The 23848-nt window shown below is 40.1% G+C and overlaps 1 protein-coding gene across 5 annotated transcripts in view; it reads left to right on the top strand.

The window, feature by feature from the left end:
- cux2b (cut-like homeobox 2b) overlaps nucleotides 1-23848 on the top strand; it is a 250329-nt gene that overhangs the window by 33367 nt on the left and 193114 nt on the right. The gene's annotated exons all lie outside the window — the stretch shown is intronic.

Raw genomic sequence — 23848 nt, forward strand, 5'->3', positions numbered from 1 at the left:
ATGCCCTGAGGGAAATATTAGTGTTATTTATGAGAACCTTTTTAGCCCAAGTTCAATAGCAGCAGTCTGATGGTCAGTGTACAGAGGGACTATCTGGCAGAGGTGGGGGTGGACCTGGCGTCAGCCACACTGACAAGCGCTTATTTACCGTCTAGATCTATGACTCATTTTATGTACCTAATCGTAAAGCACTGAGATTTATCGAAGGTAACGGGACAGTGGGGAATACCCCATGAGACTGGCAGATTCGCTCCACCCCCTTTCTTAGAACCTCGGGTTCACTTCAAGCAGCCCGGGAAGTCTTGGGGCCTTGATGAAGATGTCTATATTTCAGTCAGATAAAGACATCTGATTCGTTTGTTTCATAAAAACAAGGGTGATAAAAATTGGACGGGCTAATGGATGACTGTGTAAGGATTAATAGCAGTTTATTGGTCAGCTGTTGTGACCTTCCGCGTAGCCCAAAGAACACCAGCTGAGGGATATGCTGCTGGTCGCAATAGGCGGAGTTTGACTTTTGAGACATGTTGATGACCCTGAAACGCAGTGTCAACAATAAGATTAACTTACAAGAATATTTATAAAAATAAGTTGAACTGGAAAATTAACGTTTTTTTGTTTCCCATCATTCTTGAGGGGAATTCTAAATCAGGCTGCTTAGGACACCTATAATTTTCACCAAGACCGTCATTCATTGAATATGGTACGCCCGCCGGTGTCGTGGCAAAGTAGTTACCCCCATCAAAAATTGTATCCCCTGGGCGGAGCCACTGCGCTGCACTGATTTGCTTGATTTCACATAAAAAAAAAAATAAAAAAAAAAGTTTCTCCAGTTTAATAAACGTTAATGTCCAAAATATACATAGTGGGACAAATAAGTATTTAGTCAACCACCAAATGTGCAAGTTCTCCTACTTGAAAAGATTAGAGAGGCCTGTAATTGTCAACATGGGTAAACCTCAACCATGAGAGACAGAATGTTGAAAAAAAAACAAACGAAAATCACATTGTTTGATTTTTAAAGAATTTATTTCTAAATTATAGTGGAAAATAATAATTTGGTCACTTACAAACAAGCAAGATTTCTGGCTGTCAAAGAGGTCTAGCTTCACTCGTTACCTGTTTTAATGGCACCTGTTTTAACTCATTATCGGTATAAAAGACACCTGTCCACAACTTCAGTCAGTCACACTCCAAACTCCACTATGGCCAAGACCAAAGAGCTGTCGAAGGACACCAGAGACAAAATTGTAGACCTGCACCAGGCTGGGAAGACTGAATCTTCCATAGGTAAACGCTTGGTGTAAAGAAATCAACTGTGGGAGCAGGGGTCGCGTTAACCGAATATTTTCCGTTGTTGACCGTTTTTTTAAAACGGTGACGGAAAAACTGAAGTCCATCTGTCATTTTGACAGGTTGCAATTCCCACCCCAGACCACAGGGTGGCGAGTGAGCATATTAATTAGCTATTGTCTCTCTTGATGCATGACGTCGTTGGCCTAACAAGGCAACTGAGTGTTTGCCTGCCACGGCCAGACTGTTCTCTCTGTATTTTTCAAACACTGAGAGAAAAGTCTGGGACGCAGCCCATTAACGGCCTCTCGAGTAGGGACAAAATCAATCGACAAATAAGATTTGTTTATCCGCGTGACGTGTTCTTCACGAGCAACATCACTCTTGCGCGCCGAAAATCGTCTCCACAACAACACGGATGGCGAACGGGTGGGCCGAGAATATGTTCCAATCCGCGGTAAATTCAGTTTTAAGTGAGCTAAAACACATCGACACGAGTCATTGACAACAGTCTGGCTCGCGCTAGCCATGTTGAATAAACTCCGCTCTCCTCGTATGTTTACTTCCGCGCGCACGTCCCTCATCCTGCCCTCGTTGCTTTGCTAACGTCACGTCTGCCCGTCGCTGATTGGTGCCCTCCGCTGTCTGTTTGCCTCTGTTAAGCTTGTTCGGACAGAATATTAATTAAAAATGAATGAAAACTAAATACTATTGAATATGTCATTATTATCATTTTAAAAATGTAAGTGACGGGTAAAAATTGATTATGACCGGATTTTTATGACACTGTCAGTCAAAATGACAGACAACGAAAAAGTCTAGCGCAACCTCTGTGTGGAGCAATTATTAGAAAATGGAATGCATACAAGATCAATGATAATCTCCCTCGATCTGGGGCTCCATGCAAGATCTCACCCCGTGGCGTCAAAAATCCCAGAACCACACGGGTGGACCTAGTGAATGACCTACAGAGAGCTGGGACCACAGTAACAAAGGCTACTATCAATAACACAATGCGCCGCCAGGGACTCAAATCCTGCACTGACAGACGTGTCCCCCTGCTGAAGAAAGTACACGTCCAGGCCCATCTGCGGTTCGCTAGAGAGCATTTGGATGATCCAGAAGAGGACTGGGAAAATATGTTATGGTCAGATGAAACCAAAATAGAACTTTTTGCTAGAAATACAGGTTCTCGTGTTTGGAGGAGAAAGAATACTGAATTGCATCCGAAGAACACCATACCCACTGTGGAGCATGGGGGTGGAAACATCATGCTTAGGGGCTGTTTATCTGCAAAGGGACCAGGACGACTGATCTGTGTAAAGGAAAGAATGAATGGGGCCATGTATCGAGAGATTTTGAGTGAAAATCTCCTTCCATCAGCAAGGGCATTGAAGATGAGACGTGGCTGGGTCTTTATGCATTACAATGATCCCAAACACACAGCCAGGGCAACAAAGGAGTGGCTTCGTAAGAAGCATTTCAAGGTCCTGGAGTGGCCTAGCCAGTCTCCAGATCTCAACCCCGTAGAAAATCTGTGGAGGGAGTTGAAAGTCCGTGTTACCCAACGACAGCACCAAAACATCACTGCTCTAGTGGAGATCTGCATGGAGGAATGGGCCAAAATACCAGCAAAAGTGTGTGACAAGCTTGTGAAGAGTTACAGAAAACGCCTCCGTTATTGCCAACAAAGGGTACATAACAAAGTATTGAGATGAACTTTTGGTATTGACCAAATACTTGTTTTCCACCATGATTTGCAAATAAATTCTTTAAAAATCAGACAATGTGATTTTCTGTTTTTTTTCCCACATTCTGTCTCTCATGGTTGAGGTTTACCCATGTTGACAATTACAGGCCTTTCTAATATTTTCAAGAGGGAGAACTTGCACAATTAGTGGTTGACTAAATACTTATTTGCCCCACTGTAACTGTGTTTCTTTTCTGGCTTCAGTTAATTATTTTATAATTGTTAATCAAAGTCGACATAACTCATAACTAATGTGTGAGTGTGCGCTCCCGCGGCCAGGGGACACAATTTTTGACGGGGGTAACTACATTGGCAAGACACCGGTGGTGGCTCTGTTGTACAATTAATGTCTTTAGTGGGACAAATTGAAACTCCGCTCACCATTTTGACAGTGGTCTCTAGTGTTTAATGGTCCACATTTTCAATCCTTGCTTCTTGCTCAGTAGTTGTTGTCACTTTTGAAAGCTTAGGTTTGAAAAAATTACGAATATCCATCTTGCCTCTTCGGTCCTCGGGTGGGAAGCAAAGCAAATGACCGTCAAAGGTGCTAGTCACATGATCTGAAAATATATCTTTTTTTGTTCATTTCATTCATTTTTGTTGTTTTGTTTTATTGCTTTACAACTTTTATAGACAATATTTCACCGGGCAATTCTTAATTTTAAAATCATATACTGTAGAAAAGTCAATTAGATGCAATGACACTTTGAGGCCACCAGTAGGGCCCCCCCCCCCCCCCCCTTAAACTCCGCTTATGCTGATAGCAGTAGATTTGGAGAGCCACCACCGTCTATAACAGGGGTTTTCAACCCAGTCCTCAAGGCACACTGTGGGTCCTGGTTTTTGTTCCAGCCGATCCAGCAGAGACAGTTGAACCAATGAGGCTTCTGCTAAAACAAGCCACACCTGACTGCAATCAACTGATTGCACTTGTAAAACACCAGATTGGGGAAAAAGTGTTGTCATCTTGTTTGGTAAGAATGAAATCCTGCACCCACAGTGTGCCTTAGTGGAATAGGTTGGGAACCCCTGGTCTATAAAGACCATCTTCGTGAAAATACTGTTGAGCTTTGCATGATGATGCTTTGTATTACATTGTTGGGGGATGTTGACATCCTCCGTGAGCATTATGTATGCCATGCCCCATTAATATCAATGGGAAGAGCAAAAACAAAAAGGAATTGTAAACTGCCTTTGTTCTGACAGGATTGCTATCAGCCACAGCTGAAAATGAAATCAAACTTCCATTGTTGTGGAAACAGTTTAATCCAATCATGATCTGATGTAACAAAGTGCCATAATATCTCTCTGCATACATAATTGTAGCCGACTTAGCCCTGTCACTTTACATTAACCTCTGCTGCAACAGGAGACGGGCTTCACTAATCTGCCATTGTTAGGTTTGGCAGTGTGGAGCAAGTGCAAAACAGATTTGGCAGTTAGTAGTAAAGTAAATGCTTTAGAATGACACTAGGCCTCATCTCCTGTTTGAGCTAATATTCTCTAAGTGTAATAATAATAATGCTGTGGTTCTTGGAATTAGGCAGAGGCCAATGGGTGGTTTGAGGACAGGTTCAGCCATCCCCTCATTGTGTCACTTACTTTTTTCCAATCCAAATTGGCAAGCAGTTTAATCCCTAAAGACTTTTAAATTCACTGCACGTGAGAGGGCCCATATGCTCACACTATCGCTTAATGTTTAGTCTTCTGTTGCGGTTTGTTCAAATGTTTAGCAGCTAATGTGAGACCGTACCATCCCATTGTGTTAGCGTTTATATGGGAAACGCAGCCAAGTGACCTCACACAGCTCAATATGGCAGCATCTGCAGTCCCATCAAAGCGCTTGACTCCCGTGTCCCCCGCCGAACGCAGTTTTGTAACTTAAAACAAAAAGCTGATTGGTCCCTCTGTCAAGCTCCCCTCATCTCCGCCGCTGTGGATGAGGTCTCAGCCCGGGGAGATAAAATAGCTCAAATTTCTCATGTGCTATGCCATTTTGTCACTTTGCCTGTTCCACTTATTCAGTGTTTTTCGACTTGCTGAGCTTGAGGGGATGTGAGTGCCATTTCGCACCCAGATCTGAGTTGTGTTGATTGAATTAGACAAAGTCGGGAGATAATTAAGAACCGCAAGGCGCTGCAAAACTGTCTGCTTGGTGAAAATGAGACACTGCCACATCAATGAGCTAGCTGGCTCTGCTTGATGTCAGTGGTGGGTTATATCAGTTGACACCCTTACCTCCTTTCCCTTTAATGTTTCTCCAAATATGATTAATCATACACCGTAAAACCATTGCTTCTGACAGAGTAGTGCATTTTCACAGCTTTGTTTGTTCCAATCGTGATTCAAAGCTGCCAAGTGCAGTTTATGGTAAAAGCACAACCCGAAAGAGGTGTGTCTGAGTTCATGTTAAAAAGAATAAAATTGAATATGCATGCAAAATTTTTCGCACATGCACAGTAGAAACAGAATCTGTAGGGCTGTCCCAAACGATTATTTTTCACCGGATTAGTCTGCAGACTTTTTGAATGATTAGTCGATTACCCTAGTGCTGCAACGATTAATTGATTAACCCGAGTAATTCAATTAAAAAAAAGATTTGAATTAAATTTTGCTGCTTCAAGCATTCGTTGAATTAAAATGGCGTTGTAATGGTTTGTTTTGAAAGTAATTGCAGTTTAATTGATTTGGGGTGGATACACTGCCCTCTAGTGGCGACAGTGAATATGACATAACTCATATCACTTGGCTGAATCCAGCTGCTCCCTGTTTAGACCAACATAGGCTAAGTTTTTGTTGGAGTTAATGTTTTTTTTTTTTTTTAATGCATTCATCATTTAGTTTATAGGTATATTTAGCCGTTTATTGTGGGAATATGTGTTTGAACCCTTTGTTAAGAGCATTGTAAAAAAAACAAACAAACAAAAAAAAAACCCTAGCATTTTATACCATTTAAGCTAGTGGACGTTTGCTATGTAAGTTAGCCAATTGTTCCTTTGTTGTACCTAGATCCCCATTTATGTATTTATTTTTTTATACAGTTTGAAGCTCGGCTCAGGTATTTTAAATTCTTATGTTGCCTATGCTATTACTCGATTATTTGAATTTACTTGTTCAGGGGTTCCCTGGTCCTCGAAGAGCCGCAATCCAGCTGGTTTTCCATGTATTCCTCCTCCAACACACCTGAATCAAATTATCAGGATTGTTATCAGGCAACTGCAGAGCTTGCTGATGAGATGATCATTTGATTCAGGTGTGTTAAAGGAGAGAGACATGGAAAACAAGCTGGATTGCGGCTCTCGAGGACCAGGGTTGGCCACCCCTGAACTAGTTAGTTCGAATAATCGAATACTAAAATAGTCGATAGCTGCAGCCCTAGACTAGTCTAATAATTTCTTATGAACTTTTGTATGTTGTTTTTGTACGAATCCTTCAATGAAATTTTTGTTGACGATTATTAATTCACAAAAACATTTTTGAACACTTAAATTCTTTACTAAAGTACAAATAAACACACAAGTGACAAAAATAAATCACAAATAAACAGTGAGCTCAAATGCTGATAACATTAACTAGTACTAAAGAATGGAATGTAAACTGATTCAGAAAACTGTGACTTCACTTTTCAAACAAGATTCAAAACAATTCTTACTTAGTCTTTTTGTGGGATGTCTATATTGTTCTCAGCATCAAAGTGAGCACCAGCAGAGTAGATAAATAACGGTACGGTACTGTTTTACGAAATTTCCGGGTTCGCGGTGAGTCATTAACAGGCACACTTTTGCAAAATAGACAATGTTTATTTATGACAATTGCAGAATCAGTAATGTTTATTGATTACAATCCCACAAAAAAGCAAGCAATACAGACATCAAATCAAGCATAACACGTGGTAACGATAACGCTAGATCTAGATTGTCACTTCTAATATCCCCGCGTTACCGTCTAAGCACAAATATTCCTCTAAGAATAAAAATAACTCTTACCGTGACAAAATGGCGGAGAGCCAACGCAAAAAAATCATGACACAACGCAACCTCATAATCAGCCCGCCAAAGTATGACGTACGAATCGCTTGGCTTTATTCCTCTTCTGACTCTGATCGGGGCGTTGGCTCTCCACCCTTTTGTCACGGTAAGAGTTCTTTTTATTCTTAGAGGAATATTTGTGCTTAGATGGTAGGGCGGGGATATTAGAAGTGACAATCTAGATCTAGCGTTATCGTTACCACGTGTTATGCTTGATTTGATGTCTGTATTGCTTGCTTTTATGTGGGATTGTAATCAATAAAAATCATTAATTCTGTAATTGCCATAAATAACCATTGTCTATTTTGCAAAAGTGTTACTGACTCACCGCGAACAAGGAAATTTCGTAAAACAGTAGCATACCGCTGGAGTTAAGTATGTGAAAAAAACTTAATGATGCACGTTGATACGACGCTACGACGGAGTATTAGGGCCATATAAATTCAAGAAAAAAAAAGAAAAAAAAGAACGAGCTTAAAGTCGTAACACTGCTACGTGAAACAAAAGTACATACATGTACATGGAGCTATGATGAAGTATTTTGGTTAATTTTTTCCTGTTGATTATAATTTGATGTAGATGAAGCAAAATAGTAAGGATTGGCTTATTTGTAAAACCGATTCTAAAACACAAGATGCTTTCAATATTGTTGATTTTAATGGAGGCGGCAACACACTATGTAAAGTATGTAGCTGGTTATTTAGCTACATTCGCCCCTAATACTCTGTCGTACGACCTACATAAAGGCAATAAAATGTTTTTATATGGACTGACGATCTGCCAGCCTGTTGTCTTCTGTCGTCTTCCAAAATTCTACCTGGGTGACGGCGCTTCAGGTGTTCATTCACGGCCGACGTGCTGACGTGGTATGCAAGCTTGGCATTGCAGAGACAGCAAACGACTGTCTACCCTCCTTTGTTTCGTTGCAATAAGTCCATGCTTTGGTCACTCTGGTGTGCTTTTTTGGCTTTTTGTCGCTTTCCTCGCTTGAATCCCGATCGTCTGCCATTCTCAACTTTCCACATTTTTTTTCAACCCTTTATTAACCGTCGACGAGATGGTGTGCTCGTAGACGCATTTACGTCGTCGACTATGTCGACTAGTTGGTATAGCTCTAAGAATCTGTGAATAGAACAAGGAGGTTATAGTTTGTGTAATTTTAATTACAAGGCAAATGTTGATGATATACTGAAAATAATAACTTCAGGATACATATTTTGCTTTTTAGCTGCAAATCCTTTGTGAAATCAGTTTCACATAGTTATTGCAGCATTCCATGTCTTCCTTTTTCTATTTTATTACCCCTATTTTATGCATTTGGGCCATGCAGTGGTGATTCTTCCCCTGTACTGGATAGGTAATGCGCGCTTAATGCTGAAAATTGTAATGCTAAGCTCCAATAAATTTTAAATTCAGGGATTGCGGAAAGCTATGTTTATGCAAGAGTCTGGCTGTGTGTCTGTCTGCTTTTGTGTTTGTGTAGGCCAGAATGTGAAACAGGGCGGCGAGTGTTCTGAGGGCCCCCAAAGGGGCTGCACTGTAGGCATGGAGGGTGGAAGAGCAGAGGAACAGTGTGTCAAAGGCTAATTTTCAAAGCCACTCACGGGCGCTCATCTCTCACTGCGAAGTGGCAAGCGTGGCAAGTGGCTTGCACGTTGTCATGGATACTAAAGCATGGGACCCCGGAGATTGGGAGTGGGGGACGAATGGCTGCCCTGTCTATAGGATTCCTGTCAGCTCTGACCTGATAGATGGCAGTGACGGATCATTTGTCATATTGTAATTGTTCTCAGCAAACATACAATGCCCGCTAGTATAAACGGTAATGTGCCGCTAGGCTAATAAAGTGGTGAAAAGCAAGGAATTCAGTGATCCGCTGTCTCTTCCGCTTAAGGAGACAATGGCTCTGTTGTTCTAGCTTGGCCGTCTTATGAGAGCTGCGAGTGCAGGAGAAAAAGCGCGGCCAACGGAATAAAACGGGACAATCATAAAGCAAACAGCAGTCACTTCTCTGTATTGATGTGGCTAGGTGGGGGTAAAGTCTGTGAGGAGTGTTGACAGCAGAGGGAACAACAGGAGTAGGTTTAACACTACCTTCATCTCTGTCTGGCCTATGAAATGGTGATGAAGAATGTTTGTCTGTGATAATAAATACAGGAGATGCATAGCCGGGGTTAGGACTTCTATCTGCTGGGTTCTCAAATAGCAGAAGTGCCTGAGCTGAGTACAAATGACTCTGGATACACAAAGGTGGCATTTGTTCTCACTTGTTTTGGCATGGGCTCTGTATCCTTCCTATTGCAACTGGGAATTTCCAGACAAAAGGGCTGAGATTATTTTGATAATCGATCAATGACTCTGATTTTAAGTAGATGTCCTAAAACGCGTTGTTTTCAAATTGGTAGTAGTGGTGAAACGTGTACAAATTAGTTTTTGCATCAATATAAAAGAGCTTTTGAAGTAAAAAATATCTTTAATTAAAAACAAGTGACAACAGTGACAAAAAAAAGGGAAAGTGAAAACAAATACCGTAATGGCCTGATTATAAGATGTTGTTTTTTGCATTGAAATAAGACCGAAAAATAGGGGGTCGTCTTATATTCGCGGTCTAGACATTATACCCATTCACGACGCTAGATGGCGCCAGATATCATTGAAGCGATGTTCTGTCATGACAGATCTCAGCTACTCTCCCCATTAACGACGCTAGAAGGCGCCAGATATCATTGAAGCGATGTTCTGTCATGACAGATCTCAGCTACTCTCAAGTTTAACGAGTTTGCATTATTTTATTGCATTGTTTTTCCTTATTCAGATTTGTTTCAAGATTACAGTTACAGTTAGACTTCACTGTGATGGTTAACCCTTGAGAGTCGAAGGACGCGCCGGCGCGTCCTCAGCGCACGTCGTCTTTGAAGCGCCCTCACGTTTTAATTACGTCACCCACATGCCGTTGGTTGGTCTCGTTTTAAAGTGCGGAAGTAGCGGTTTACTCTCGTTATTATTTGAAGTCAATTGACCAACTAAAACGTGAGATATTGTCATTTAAGTTTGATAGTTTTATTGTCCTCTCAAAAAAACATAAAAACGCTGCATGGATCATTTGTTTATGTCTATATTTCGATCATTTCTTGTCCTTTTTCAAAACGGAAGCTCCATGAAAAAAACACAAATCAAACGAACCCTTTCGAAGTCACAGTGGAAGCACAAAATGTGTTTTTTTTTTTTTTTTTATAAATAAAACTGCCGTGCGAGGTTCCACCGAACGAGAGGGAGGAGTGTTCTGAAGCAGCGAGGTGGCGACCGACGGCCGTTTGGATCAAGCAGCGACTTTGTGTGACTTTGAGAATGAACGGAAAACTAAATTTAGCGCAAGCAATTGTGCTTTTTGATCAACTTGAGGAAGAGGATGGTCTAAATTCGTCATCGTCTTCTTCGGAAGAGTCCTTGAGTGAAGATAGTGACGGATTGAACACGTGGGTGACGCCATCGACAAGCAGAGGTAAGCCAACTCACTTTTTTTTTTTAATGCTGAAAAAGTTTCTTTTGAAAGTTTCTTTTGATATTGCAAGACAAAGTTAATTTTGATGCAATATAAGTGTGTGTTTGTGTATATAATAATAAAATGTGCATATCAGATCAAAGTCGTACGTGCACTGTGTGTATCCCAGGCAGGAATTTATAATTTGTGTTCTTCTTTCTATATGAAGATTAGGGATGTAGCACATATTCATCAGCTATGGTATTGCTATGGTATTCTTTCTATTGTCATACATATAGATTTCCATTATTATTTATTGCTGTATATATTTTTATTTTATACTTTATTATTTTCATAAATACTGACTTTTTTTTCATGTACATTTATAGTGACAATGAAAAATCTACATTCACTGCCCGAATGGAAAGAGGACGAGGGAGAAGGGGTCATCACGGAAGAGCGATGAGATGTCAGCGGAGGAGAGGCTGGAGAAGTCAGCGCGGCAGAAGCCGATCACCACTGGCTCAGCCTGCACCTGTGCCATGGAGCACAGAGCAAGACACAGACACTGCCCCACAGTGCAGCCGGTTCACACCCCGGAGACCACCAGGACCTCAGGTGAATCGTGAACATGCATACACCCCAAAAGAACTTTTTGACCTGTTCTTCACCTCATCGACAATGATGAATATGTGCAAACACACAAACCAGTATGGTAGAGTTCGAAAAGAGATTGGGAAAAAGTTTGTGTGGACAGACACTACAGCGGAGGAGCTTGAAAAATTTATTGGACTCCTCTTGTACATGTCTTTGGTTTCACTTCCAACTGTGCAAGATTATTGGAAGGCAAGGAATTCCAGGACGAAACAGCTTTTCGGAGTGGCATGCCTGAAAAAAATTTAACTTGTTTATTGTAAATATTTTTGAAAATACTTTTTTTTCCAATGCTATATATTTTTTTCCCCCCCACAATCAGTCTTCTCAATTTGTGTATATAAATGTGTGTTCAAGAAGCTTCATTGTGTGTACATAGTTTTCATCAGGTGATGGGCCGCAATACCTAAACTCATAAAGAGATGGCTTCTAAACACTTTTTGTGTTAGATGGTATATATTTTTTCACTGTTCTTCACTGTTTGGTCTGCTGTATATAACCTGTTTTGACTAGAGCATGTATAAAAGCAAAAAACGCCTATGGCTATACCTGTTGTTTATGTTGAATTGTCAAATATAAGACTATTTATTCTAAATTTTTTTGGTTGAATGTTCATCCTAACATGTTGAATAAATATTATAAAGTTTCAAAACGGTTCGTTACGCATGTTTGGTTGTCAATTGGACATCAATATTAAAAATTTTCACAAAACGATTTTGGAATTTTTGGTCTTCTTGGGCCCAAAATGATGATTTATAATTGGTCAGTGAAGGAAACAACAGTTTGGACATGAAGTTCAAGGTGTCACAAAAAAAGGGACCAAACCAGGCCATCGTAAACAATTCTTTCTTTGAAATATAAAGGCAACTTCAAAGGCATGCAAAATCAGACAAAATAGGCCCAGACCTTAAAGGGTTAATGCAGTTATTGCAATTTCGTTGTTTTATCACAATAGATTGGTTTATTCACATTTCAAAAACCAGAAGCCATTCATTTAAGAATGTGATTGCATTTTAGTTTACATATTTCAATGTTCAGATATTAAGATTTGAATAAGGCAAAATAACATGCTTTTTCTCTCAAATATATTGTTATAATCTTCGGTTTCGGATGTACTGTAATTATTTTCTGTATAAAAATTAATTTGGTGTTCAAAAAGTATTTTTTCAAACTTGAGTCTTGAAAAAGAGGGTGCCGTCTTATATTCGGGCCAATACGGTACGTATATTCAAAAGAGGTGTACCATATTTTTCGCACTATAAGCCGCACTGGACTATAGGCCACAGCTGTTCTCACTATATTATGGGATATTACAAAAGATATTAACCGCTAACACTTTATTGACAGCGGCATCAAAAGACTGTCATAAGACCAAATTAACCACCATGAAGCTCTGAACCAATTGGCTGCAAAGCTTCATTGCTTCAAAATGCTTCATTTAGCCATCACTGTTCCCTTGGGGGAGACAGTCAACCTCTGCTGCCACCTGCTGTCAACACTGTTGCAGTCCAACATGCCTCCTAGCATGCATTGCTGTGCTACAATCAAAATTCATGTTCTGTGCTAATTATTTCTTCAGTTACTGTTCTAGTTGTTTCATTAATTGCTAGTTATGGAATTTGGTAACACTTTGTTTGACAGTGGCGCCATAAGACTGTCATAAGACCATCATACTTATGATGTGACACTGCCATGAGCATAAATGAATGCTTATGACAGATATCATTTTGTGTCATCCGACAAATTATCTTATTTTTGAATCGATGTAAAAGTCCGAGGTGGACACAAATTGAGTTAGTGGCATAAATTGCTAGATGACACTTAATGACAACTGTTATAAGCATTCATTAATGCCCTTAAAAATGTCATGTTATAATTATGACGGTTTTATGGCAATCTTATGACACTGCTGTCAAATGAAGTTTTAACTTCACTAATTAACTAAACTAATTAACCCAAATAAATCAGCAAATAAGCCGCACTAGACTATAAGCCGCAGGTTTCAAAATGAAGGTAAAAGTAGCAGGTTATAATCTGAAAATTACGGTAATTACTGTAAAAATTACTTTTTAGTAAATTATGAATCCAGCTGTATTTCACAAGAGTAACAAATTCATTTATTAACATATTTGTAGTAAGGGCAAGTTTATTTATGAAACTCAACAAAGGCCACTCAATATTGGAAAGTGCCCATTTCTTCATTTATAGTTATAATACCAGAAAATGAGTATGTAATACTCAGGGTTGAGCTGTTGGCTTTGGTTTTTGGTTAGCACCATGACATGCTCTGTCTTCCTTGCATCATAAGACAGTCAGACGTCAGATAAAAGGCAAACATTTTCAAAATTGACGTTTCCTCATGAAATGTTTTATAAACACTTCTTTTATTGATTCAATGGCCCGTTAGCAAACAATAAATATGGTTAAGTGTTCATTTTGTAAACTGTTTCTCACTGACACATCAGAAATCACCTCAACATATAACAATCGCCTATTTTCATACCGTTTTTGTACGGTTTCAGCGTAATTTGTACAAGTGAGCACTGATTTTTAAATGTGTACGCCAAAATCTGTACGTTTTTCGTGCATTACGTTTTTTTTTTTTTCTTCCTCCCTTCGGATTTTGTCACCGTTTCTGCAACGAGACAATGTTCGTTACGATGCGTTACAACATTGGTTGAATCACGCGAGAAAAGTCAGAGACCCTGAGAGAGAAGAGTGTTGTGACGCTGTAGCGAACGAGATGCTAGGCTAGGTGGCGGCAATATTTCCTGACGGTAGACGCTGCCTACAATCTATTCCTAGATATCAAATGTTCATAGAACTACATGCGAAACTGACAGACGGCGGCGTTAATAAACAGCTGCCATTTTGAAGCAGTAGACTTCTCAGAAAGGCTCTGTTGTAGTGAACTTTCCTAGCGAACCTAGGTAACTTTTTATCTAAAATACTCCTAAATCGGCAAAATCTTTACTTGAATCTATCTTTAAATGATGAAACAGTTTTAAAACTTTAACATGTCAAAAGTAGACAGAAGGGAACTAATGCAAAAACGACAGCAATTTGAACAACTTTAACAGTTGATTCACAACATTAAACGATTTCCAAACATAGCAACGGTTACTACGTTTTTTTTTTTTTTTTAATGAAAAAAAAAAACATGAAAAATAACACCAGTTACTTTGCCAAGTAACTAATTACTCTTACCTTCAGGAGTTACTAACTCAATTACTTTTTGGAAGAAGTAATTTGTAACTTATTAATTACTTTTTAAAAGTAAGATTAACAACACTGGTCATAAAGATGACGTCTACAGAATGAAAAGTGACGAAAGCGGAGATTTCATTCTGCCAATTTGTTGCCGAACACAATTTCCCTGCAACTATTGCTGATCACTTCTCAGAATTAGCAAACGAAATGTTCTCTGACTCAAAGATTGCATCGGTAAGTTCATTTTATCATTTGACCTTTTTAATTTATAACTGGTCACACTAAGGAACTACATTCAAGTCAAACTGAATTGTGGGCTGAAGTGCAGCCATCAAGACATGATAGAAATTGCCGAAAGTGCTACATACAGTTATAACAAAAGTCACTGTTAAATTTTAGTAATCATGATGTAGCTGAAGATATTGATTGTTCTTTGATTGTACCAGGTTATATGTTACAATATTACCAATAAATTCATATTATTTTAAAAATTGAATTTTTGTTTCATATTGCATGCTATACACAACGTAAGATTAGTCACTAATTTGTAAGGGCATACGTCACTATTTGTAAGATTGCCAAAGGCCTCGGGTTGACAGGTATGTAAGTAGAGGTACCACTGTATATGCATATGACTATAATTCCACCACGCCGCTCTTCTTCGGTTGCATTTAAAAGCAGAGTGCATCGCGCGATGTACTAACTTAACTATTGCGTGACACATCAAATCAATAAGGAAGTTCATTGGCGACACTGCTGATCAAGTTTATTTTGCAATTCATTTTTGCAGAACCAAGTTGTAATTAGAGATGTCCCGATCGATCGGCATCCTGATCGATTGGGTCCGATCATGTCATTTTCAAAGTATCGGAATTGGCAAAAAAATATCGGCTATGCCTTTTTTAAATATATATATCTTTTGATTAAATCTTTTTCTAAATGTATTTAACGTTACAGACATAATATGTTACACTCATTCAGAGTCTTTAGTTTAGGCTTAAAGTACCGATAGCGGCGGTAATTCATTTTTAAAAAATGTTTCACGTTAAATATTTAACGCAATTAATGCATGCGTTGCACGACCCACTCACGCATTGTCGCGCTCAATCAGTAATGGCGCCGTTTTACCCATTTAGAGAGATAAAAGACCGCGAAAAATGAGTAGAGTGCATTTTGGCAGCCATTGGAGCCTTATTTTAATAGGCTAAAGCCTTACAATCCCTCTCCCTACGATTAGAAATATCATGGGAAGTAATGTGGGGAAGCAAGGAAGCAATTGATCTTTTTCTTAACACCTTATATTATTTCCCAATGCAGAGAAGATATATCCATTGGTAGCACTACGCACAGTCATGGGTCCACTTCCCATCATGCATTTGGGTTGAATGGCTCCAGTATCATTTACTGAAAGCTCAACAAATACACTAGAAGGCAATATTTAGTCACAATATACAAAGTCACAAGTCTTTCTATCCGTGGATCCCTCTCACAGAAAGAATGTTAATAATGTAAATGCCATCTTGAGGATTTATTGTCATAATAAACAAATACAAAAACAAAATTATCGGGAATGATTGGAATTGAATCGGGAGCAAAAAAAAAGCAATCGGATCGGGAAATATCGGGATCGGCAGATACTCAAACTAAAACGATCGGGATCGGATCGGGAGCAAAAAACATGATCGGAACAACCCTAGTTGTAATACATGATTATTTAAATGATGTCAGTGAAATTTCAAAAAATTTGTCATTTTATTTTTGTTTAATTGTTAAGTGGTCCTTTTTTCTGAAAATATTGGTGCTCATGTAGCTTTTCAACCTTCTGACTGTATCCAGTCAAACTGTAATGCTTTTAGACTGAACTGATTGCTCACGTCCTTGCTCACCTCCTTGCCTGATGGACTGATCAAAGGACCATTAAGCATAATTACTGTTCATTATTTCGGTAAGAAATTGTAAGAACTGACTGTCTTACAGTTTGAATATTGCTTCTGTCCTCTCTTTTAACATCATATTTGATACCGGTGGAGACTCAACCAAAAACTAACGGCAAAGAATTGGGATTTGGAATTGGCTTGAAACAGACATTTTTGGTTTGCTGTGCTTGTTGTATGTCAGCCTTCTCCGAAGCGGTGTCTGTAAGCCAGTCAGAGTTAAGTCTGATGGCTGTGCGGAAGACTGTGACAGGTAGTTGAAGTGATCTGTATGTGGTCTGCTTCGCTGTCTTGTGGATTATGTAAAATGCAGTGAGGTGGTGTTGTATCGGTTTGCCCTTACAGTGGTTCGTCTTCAAACAAGGCTGGCACCAGTTTTACATGTGAATATGCAGCAATGCCATAAAATGTTCTCATTTGTATCCATAAGAAATCCCCCACAGCTCCTCTTGGGAAAGTGGTCGATACCATCAACTCAGCTGGAGGCTCAAGCGGCAGATGGAGTTTTGACGTTTTTACATCAACACCAATGTTTAATGTGTGATCTGTTTTTCTCGTAACCTGCCCCTCATGTGCCCTGCTCCTCATTTGGCCAATTATCACACCAATGGTGAGAACAAACAGTTTCCCTACTTAATAATTCACATCACATTCATCTGATACTCGGTTACCATGGGCAATTTAGTAGTTGAATAATTTTCTGAAAAATTATTTTATTATCGCCATGTGTTATGAATCTGGAGCGATGGAGAGTGGAGTGGAGGATTTTAAATTGCATCTGCGGAGTGAGGGAACCGAGGGTAGGTAATGTGTTCTAATGTTCTCAGCCATATGCATTGTTTTCAGGGCTCATCGGTTTTACATCGATTCCCACTGAAGTGTTTAATTGCATCATGAATATGATCTAATTCCGTCCTTTTCTCTGAAAGTGGAGCATGCTCTGCAAATGATGTACAGCCTTGACAGCTCCACATCAGGATGTATTTTATATGGAATGTAAATTATAGTGTTAAATTAGCCTGGAACGATAACTAGCTGGCACATGGGAATGGACTCAACAGTTTAATTTAGTGTCAAAAGGCCGTGAAGGGATAAATCACCTTTCTTCCCTCTTGCTATACTATCCCATATTAGGCTTTAATTATTCTATTTTTCTTGTAATATCACCTTCTTTTCTCACCACTGCCCAAGGACTTCTTCAGAAGTACGGTACGCTGCTTGTGGCATCAGTTGACTGGTTATGAATGTTTCAATTTAGGCATACAGTGTGTAAGACATTATTCGGCTGTTTCAGGTTTGGCACGCGTTCACTTTTTCATTTTTTAAATGTGATCTTCAGTTATTTTCAATTTATAAGTGTCAGTCGTTACACAGGAAAAGGTCAAACGTTGACCAAGTCATTCAGCGGATGTGAGACACTTAATACAGTGAAAATAATAACAAAGAAACTTTTTATAGTAAAATACTGGCAGTGTGGTTGCCAGAATTTTCCGGCTAAAATAACTGGGAAAACAGTATTGTGTCAAAAAATACATTTTACGGTACTTTTTCTTTCTTTTTTTTTTTTAAACACACCCACATAGACATCATTCGAGTCAAGCATGCTGACTGCTGAGCCACTGAAGGTGCTGTGCGTGTTGAAGGTTAGGAATATCTTGCGCCCTGACAATTTAAAGGGATCCACGGATAGAAAGGCTTGTAGTTCTTAAAACGTAAATGTTATTATGAGCTAAAATAATTTGATATTAACCCTTAGATGCATAAGTGGGTCAAAAATGACCCGGTGAGGTTGTTTTCTTGAAACACCTTCGGAATGAAAAATTGTTATCAGTTCATATTCCAGGTATTCCTCAAAGAAGATCTTTTTGATATAATGCCGTTCAAATTTTTGATGAACTTTATATACATTTGAAGAAATTGTCATTTTTGTATTACTACCCTAAGCTTCCACAAGTGGGTCAAAAATGACCCACATGCATTTTCTATGGAATCCAATGGAAATCTTTCAGTCTTATCAACTTTGGCTGTGAGGAATAAATTTACCATGGACCACACAGACTAGGTATGTAAAAAGTGGCATCCCTTAAGAAGATTATTTTACACAGCAAAAGCTGATACGTGTACTGCAAGTATTATGTCCATATAGTATTTTGTGTGTGTGTCTTTCATGACTCTTTATTATTATTTACAACAAATTACCCTACTTCATAACTAGCTAGCTAACTAAGGCTAGGTTCATACCGCAGGTCCGCACAATTCCGATTTTTTGTCATATCTGTTTTTTTTTGCGTGCCCGTTCGGACTGCCTTTGTCCATTGAGCCTCTTCAAGTATCACACATGCTCGCTAATTCGCAGTCCGAGATGCGCTGAGCAAACTGGCCCGCATGCGCAGGAGCATTGGAGCAGAGAGAAAACCGAGTATTCTCAGACTTGTCATCAACCCATTTTTAAAGAATTTTTTTTTTTTATGACTGTTGTCAAGCCCGCTCCTTTCCCAAAATCTGCGTTCAAGCTAGGCGCTAAGGCACAGCTGCACCGCTACCGTAGCGCACTGTCTCTCTCGCTCTGTGCTGACATTAAATGGTAAATGGTGTTATACTTATATAGCGCTTTTCCACCTTTCAAGGCGCTCAAAGCGCTTTACACTACATCACCATCTACTTACTGGTGACGCAGCACCAGGAGCAATGTGGGGTTCAGTATCTTGCTCAAGGATACTTAGGCGAGTTCATCAGGGCAGAGAATTGAACCCACAACCTCTGGGTTGGGGGAAGAACCCAATTGCTGTATGAATTCCAGTTTGGGGGACTTGACAGGTCAGACCGCAGCCACATTCTGGAAAAGTGTGGTGCGGATGGGATTTTAACCACATACGAAAGTGACCTGGATCGAATTTGAAAATGGTTCACTTATATGCGACTTTTCCCGTTCAGTCGAGTCGGAAAAACACGGAAAAATCGGATTTGTGCTAGATTTACAGCTGAAATGGTCCTACAAATGTTGGATGATGGAGAGGCAGTGACAGGGTTGGACTCAAGTGTCCGAAATTTCTGATGATGAGGACCCAGACTATTGTCCAGGTGGCAGTGGCAGTTGTCCACCTGGAAATCCAACTGAACAGGATCAATCTGACTCATAATATTCCACTTATGTGTCCTCTGAAGAAGAAAGTGTCCAAATCATGGCGAACAGAATGCGTTGTTAGGGCTCTTACTAGAGAGAATTACCTCCCACCCAGGGCAGAACACAGAGTCACAAAATCCTCAGAAATCGGTCAGTGCCTCCACAAGGGCTTAGCACAGCTGTCTTACCAAAAAGATGCATGGGAGCTCTTCATAATTGATGATAAAAATACAAGGAAGGATGAAGTCTTGCTGTTCTGTTATTTTTTATTTTTTATTTTTCTGCCCAAAAAAAAGTTAATTGCTTGAAATATCTTTATGATTCATTAAATCATTTTTGTGTGGCCCTAAATATCATACTAATTAATATACAAGTGATTATTCTTCACCAAATGGCATAAAAACACATTGGTTCTAATATGGGTCATTTTTGACCCACTTATGGAAGAGTGTAGGGTCCAGTAAATTGTGCATCTATGGGTTAAAACCCCTTTTGATGTTTTCGTTTTTATACAATTTGTAAAATGTAACTAGTAGGTCGCCATTGTTGTTGACCTCCCAGGGCGGTGATGTCACATGGTTACGCTGCTGGGCTTCTAGGGAATGACTCTAGCGACATAACCATGTAATCTATTCAGCCCTTTCAATTTGAACCCAAGAGGTACATTAATGAGCAGCACTGTCGATATTTCACAAAACGAGCAGCAAAAGTAAAATGAACAGGAATGACGGGATGAGACGAGACGAGAGTAGGAAAAAAAAAAAACGGTGTTCTGCAAAAACGTGCAAGAGGCGAATTTGACACCCAAAGTACTATCGTGTGCTTTCAGCTTGTTTTGTTTAGATGCACACAGACAGAACATACAGTACTAAAGTTGCCTTCCGAAAATACTTAAATGTAGTAATATTAGGGGCCATTTACATGGTGACTGTCCAAGAAGACGAAAAATTTAATGTTTGCATTTGTATGGGCCCGTCTCCATTCGAACAATGTTGCAATTCCGCATGAAAACGATGCAGTATTCATGCCAGGCCCTAGGGGGCAGTGCAGATTTACAAGGCGACAGCGAATGATGCACTTTGACCCCACTAAAGTTCCTCAGCCCGGAAAAAAAATATGCCCGCCCACTCGAAGCGATGGCATTTTTCTTTTGTTCAAAAAGGCACAAAAATGGAAACATTCAACATATTTAATTTAAAAATATTATTAAAACAGTAAATTAAAGCCGACATTCCGCCATTGTAAAACTAAGATGCCATTGTTTGTCCACTCGGTTCAGGGTTGAGTGACCACAACAACCTTACCTCCTACTTTTCCTGTTCTCGGCTAAAGCTTGTCCTAACTGACATGGACCAGTCCTAGGTCAACCCCAGGGCAAGTGGCCACAGCATTCTTAGGAATTAACCTTCTTCACCCCAAAAGGCAAGATGATCTCAGATAAAGCCCTCTTCCCTTCATAGTTTTATCCTAAAGCCCAAACAGCTGCAACCCTTTTTAGGAATTGACATTCAATTTAATTGGACGCCCGAAAGGGCAGGAGAAGAGCATCAAGGCCCAAATGTCATACATTGGTTTTGTACATGTCATACCTGGGTAGTGATATTTGGACTGAAACCACCACTTAGCACTAAACAAACTCCTTGTTCTTTGAATTCCTCTCACTGTACTGCTGGTTTTGACACCTCTCTGGAGGAAAAAGGCCCTTAAATCATCAAGTGGGGCTGTAGTTGTTTTCCTTGTTGTTTTCATCTCCCAGGGTAAGCTTTGGGAGGAATTGGGATGTTAAATGAGCTAGGGGAGGCCTGCTGAGGCTTTTTTTTTCCCGGAGGGGTGAGTCAGTCAGTCGAGAATCGCAGCGCGGCGTTTGAGGCAGCTGTGTGAAGTCATTTTCCGGGAGTGCAAGCGGGAGAGGGGTGCGGATTAGGCAGCGCCTCTGAGCCGGAACAAGTCTGTCTGGGAAGGGATGAAGGCTGCAAACCACAGATCTAATTCCCGCTCACACTGCTAGACAGCAGAGACGCTCGCAACGCAGCCTGTGTGAATTAGGCCCATTTGCTCCCCTCCGTCTGAAACACACCAACAGAATGGGAGATGTTGACAACCCCTCACATCCTTTCCAATCTCCTGACACCTCAGCTTTGTTTATTTTAGCTCGTCACTAAAGCTCTATAGCTGTCTTAAAACTTCTGTTCATTTTTTCATTGTTTTTGTCCTACAACATTTTATTTTGTTGACATTTAACAGGACCATCTTGATATACGAATTGTAAAAATAAACGATACCTGTGGCCTTCATGATTGCGTGCTTGAAACGCCAGCCCTCTAAAGTTCATGTCATTTTAGTGTGTGAATCGCTTTGCATTCGGTAATGCGATTGCCCTGAAGTTAGGGAAAGTTCATAAGGTCACTTGCAGCGGCTCGTTAGCTCATTTTTTGGCCTATTTCCTTCCCCTGGCATAAATACACACACGACCCATACTCTCTGCTTTCTCCAGAACCAAATAGAACCCGGTGGCCGATGTCGCTGCCTAAAAATCTGTACAGAGCAGGGTCATGCACTGAAATCAATGTGGCTGACCCAGATACATTCGCCTCCCTCGCATCAGTGATTAGCCACACTTTGCTAGTAAACACAGGTTGGTAGGAACGCGTTACATGCACTCCGTTACATTTACTTGAGCCTGAAAAATACGACTCCAGTATGACTCGGAAAACTCTGAAACCTGAGGATCTGGATGAAGTCAAATCCTCCATCCAGAAAATAGTGGCCTCTCTGACCAACCTGGAGGCTTCTCTGACTAACCTGATTCAAAGCCAGAATCGGGAAGTCATGAAAGAATTACAGCTGATACGCGCTGAAAACGAGAAGCTCAAGCAAGTGGTTGAGGAGAAGGAGGCTCGCATCAAAAGGCTGGAAATTCTGGCTGATCATCTCGACCAAGGAAGACGCGCAAATGATCTCATCATCTGTGGATTACAACTGACGCCCAGATCATATGCCGAGGCCGCTAGCCCACCTGTGGCTCAACAGGCAATTGCCAAGCTGCAAGAATTTGGAATAAAGGAGGACCCGCAGGACATCCGTCACTGCTTTTTGCTCCCAACTGGGGGCAGAGGACCGGCGACGGTAGTCGTGAAGTTGGCAGACCACAAGAGCAAGGTTGCCCTGCTTGACCAGCGCCGCCGCCTGAAAGGAACGAAGATTTTTCTGAATGACAACTTGACTCGCCGAAATGCCCACATAGCAAGAAAAGCACGTCAGCTCAAAAAAGAGGGGAAAATTGCCAGCACCTGGGTCTCTGATTGCAAAATCCTTGTCAAGTCGCAAGACATGAAGATAAGGGTCGTGAGAAGCCTGGAAGAGCTGACCTCATTCGAAAATTAATGGTGACACCTGTTACCACCTTTTGGATGACCAGATTGATGAGTACCATGATGACCCAACTGATAATCTTGATCCTGACCTCAACTTTTACAATAACATGTCGAATAACTGTAAGTACTACACAGCGGAACAGTACTACAATTCCATGGATGTGGACGGTAAGCTGAAACATCCACTTCAACGCCAGGAGTCTATACAAAAATTTTGAAAGCATTGACAAATATCTACAGAGCTTCAATAACAAGTTTGATGTTATTGCCGTCTCAGAAACCTGGCTTAATGAAAACAAAGGAACTGACTTTAATTTGCATGGATACAACATTGCTGTGATATCACCGACCATCTGCCTATCTTCACAAACTACACTCCACGCAACCACTGCGTAAATCCGACAAAGACAGTGTACAAAAGAATCAGAACTGATCAAAACATTGAAAACATGAAAAAAGATCTCTAAACTCAAGACTGGAATGATGTTTACAATGCAAACCCACGAGACAAAGAATGCAAAACAAACCTTGGATGACCAAGACGCTTATCAACGCTTGCAAAAAGAAAACAGCGCTGTATGAGTATTTTATCTCCCAAGGACAGGGCCTGCGAGGAGAAGTTTAAGAAATATAGAAATAAGCTAAACTGGACATCAACTGATACAATGAACCCACTCAAATTGACAATATGTGAAATTCCATGGCAATCAATGACTTTTGAATGATATGTGAAAAAAAACAAAACAAAAAAAAAAACTGATAATAACTGGACTGTAACACAAACATGCTTGACTGTGCGTCCCGGGCTGTTGGGGGACGAGTATCGATAAGCATTTGCTTTTTCCTGTCTTTCCTTTGTCGGTCATCGTCTTTCTTTCGGGCAAATTCCACACTCCCAAACTGACAATGATTATGATGATGATGACAATGACAATAAATTCATTCATTCATTCATTCATCCTTTTGAGAAGAATGCACTTCTAAGAGTAGTTTTACTTAA

Source organism: Corythoichthys intestinalis, chromosome 3, assembly GCF_030265065.1.
Source record: "Corythoichthys intestinalis isolate RoL2023-P3 chromosome 3, ASM3026506v1, whole genome shotgun sequence".
Lineage (NCBI taxonomy): Eukaryota > Metazoa > Chordata > Actinopteri > Syngnathiformes > Syngnathidae > Corythoichthys > Corythoichthys intestinalis.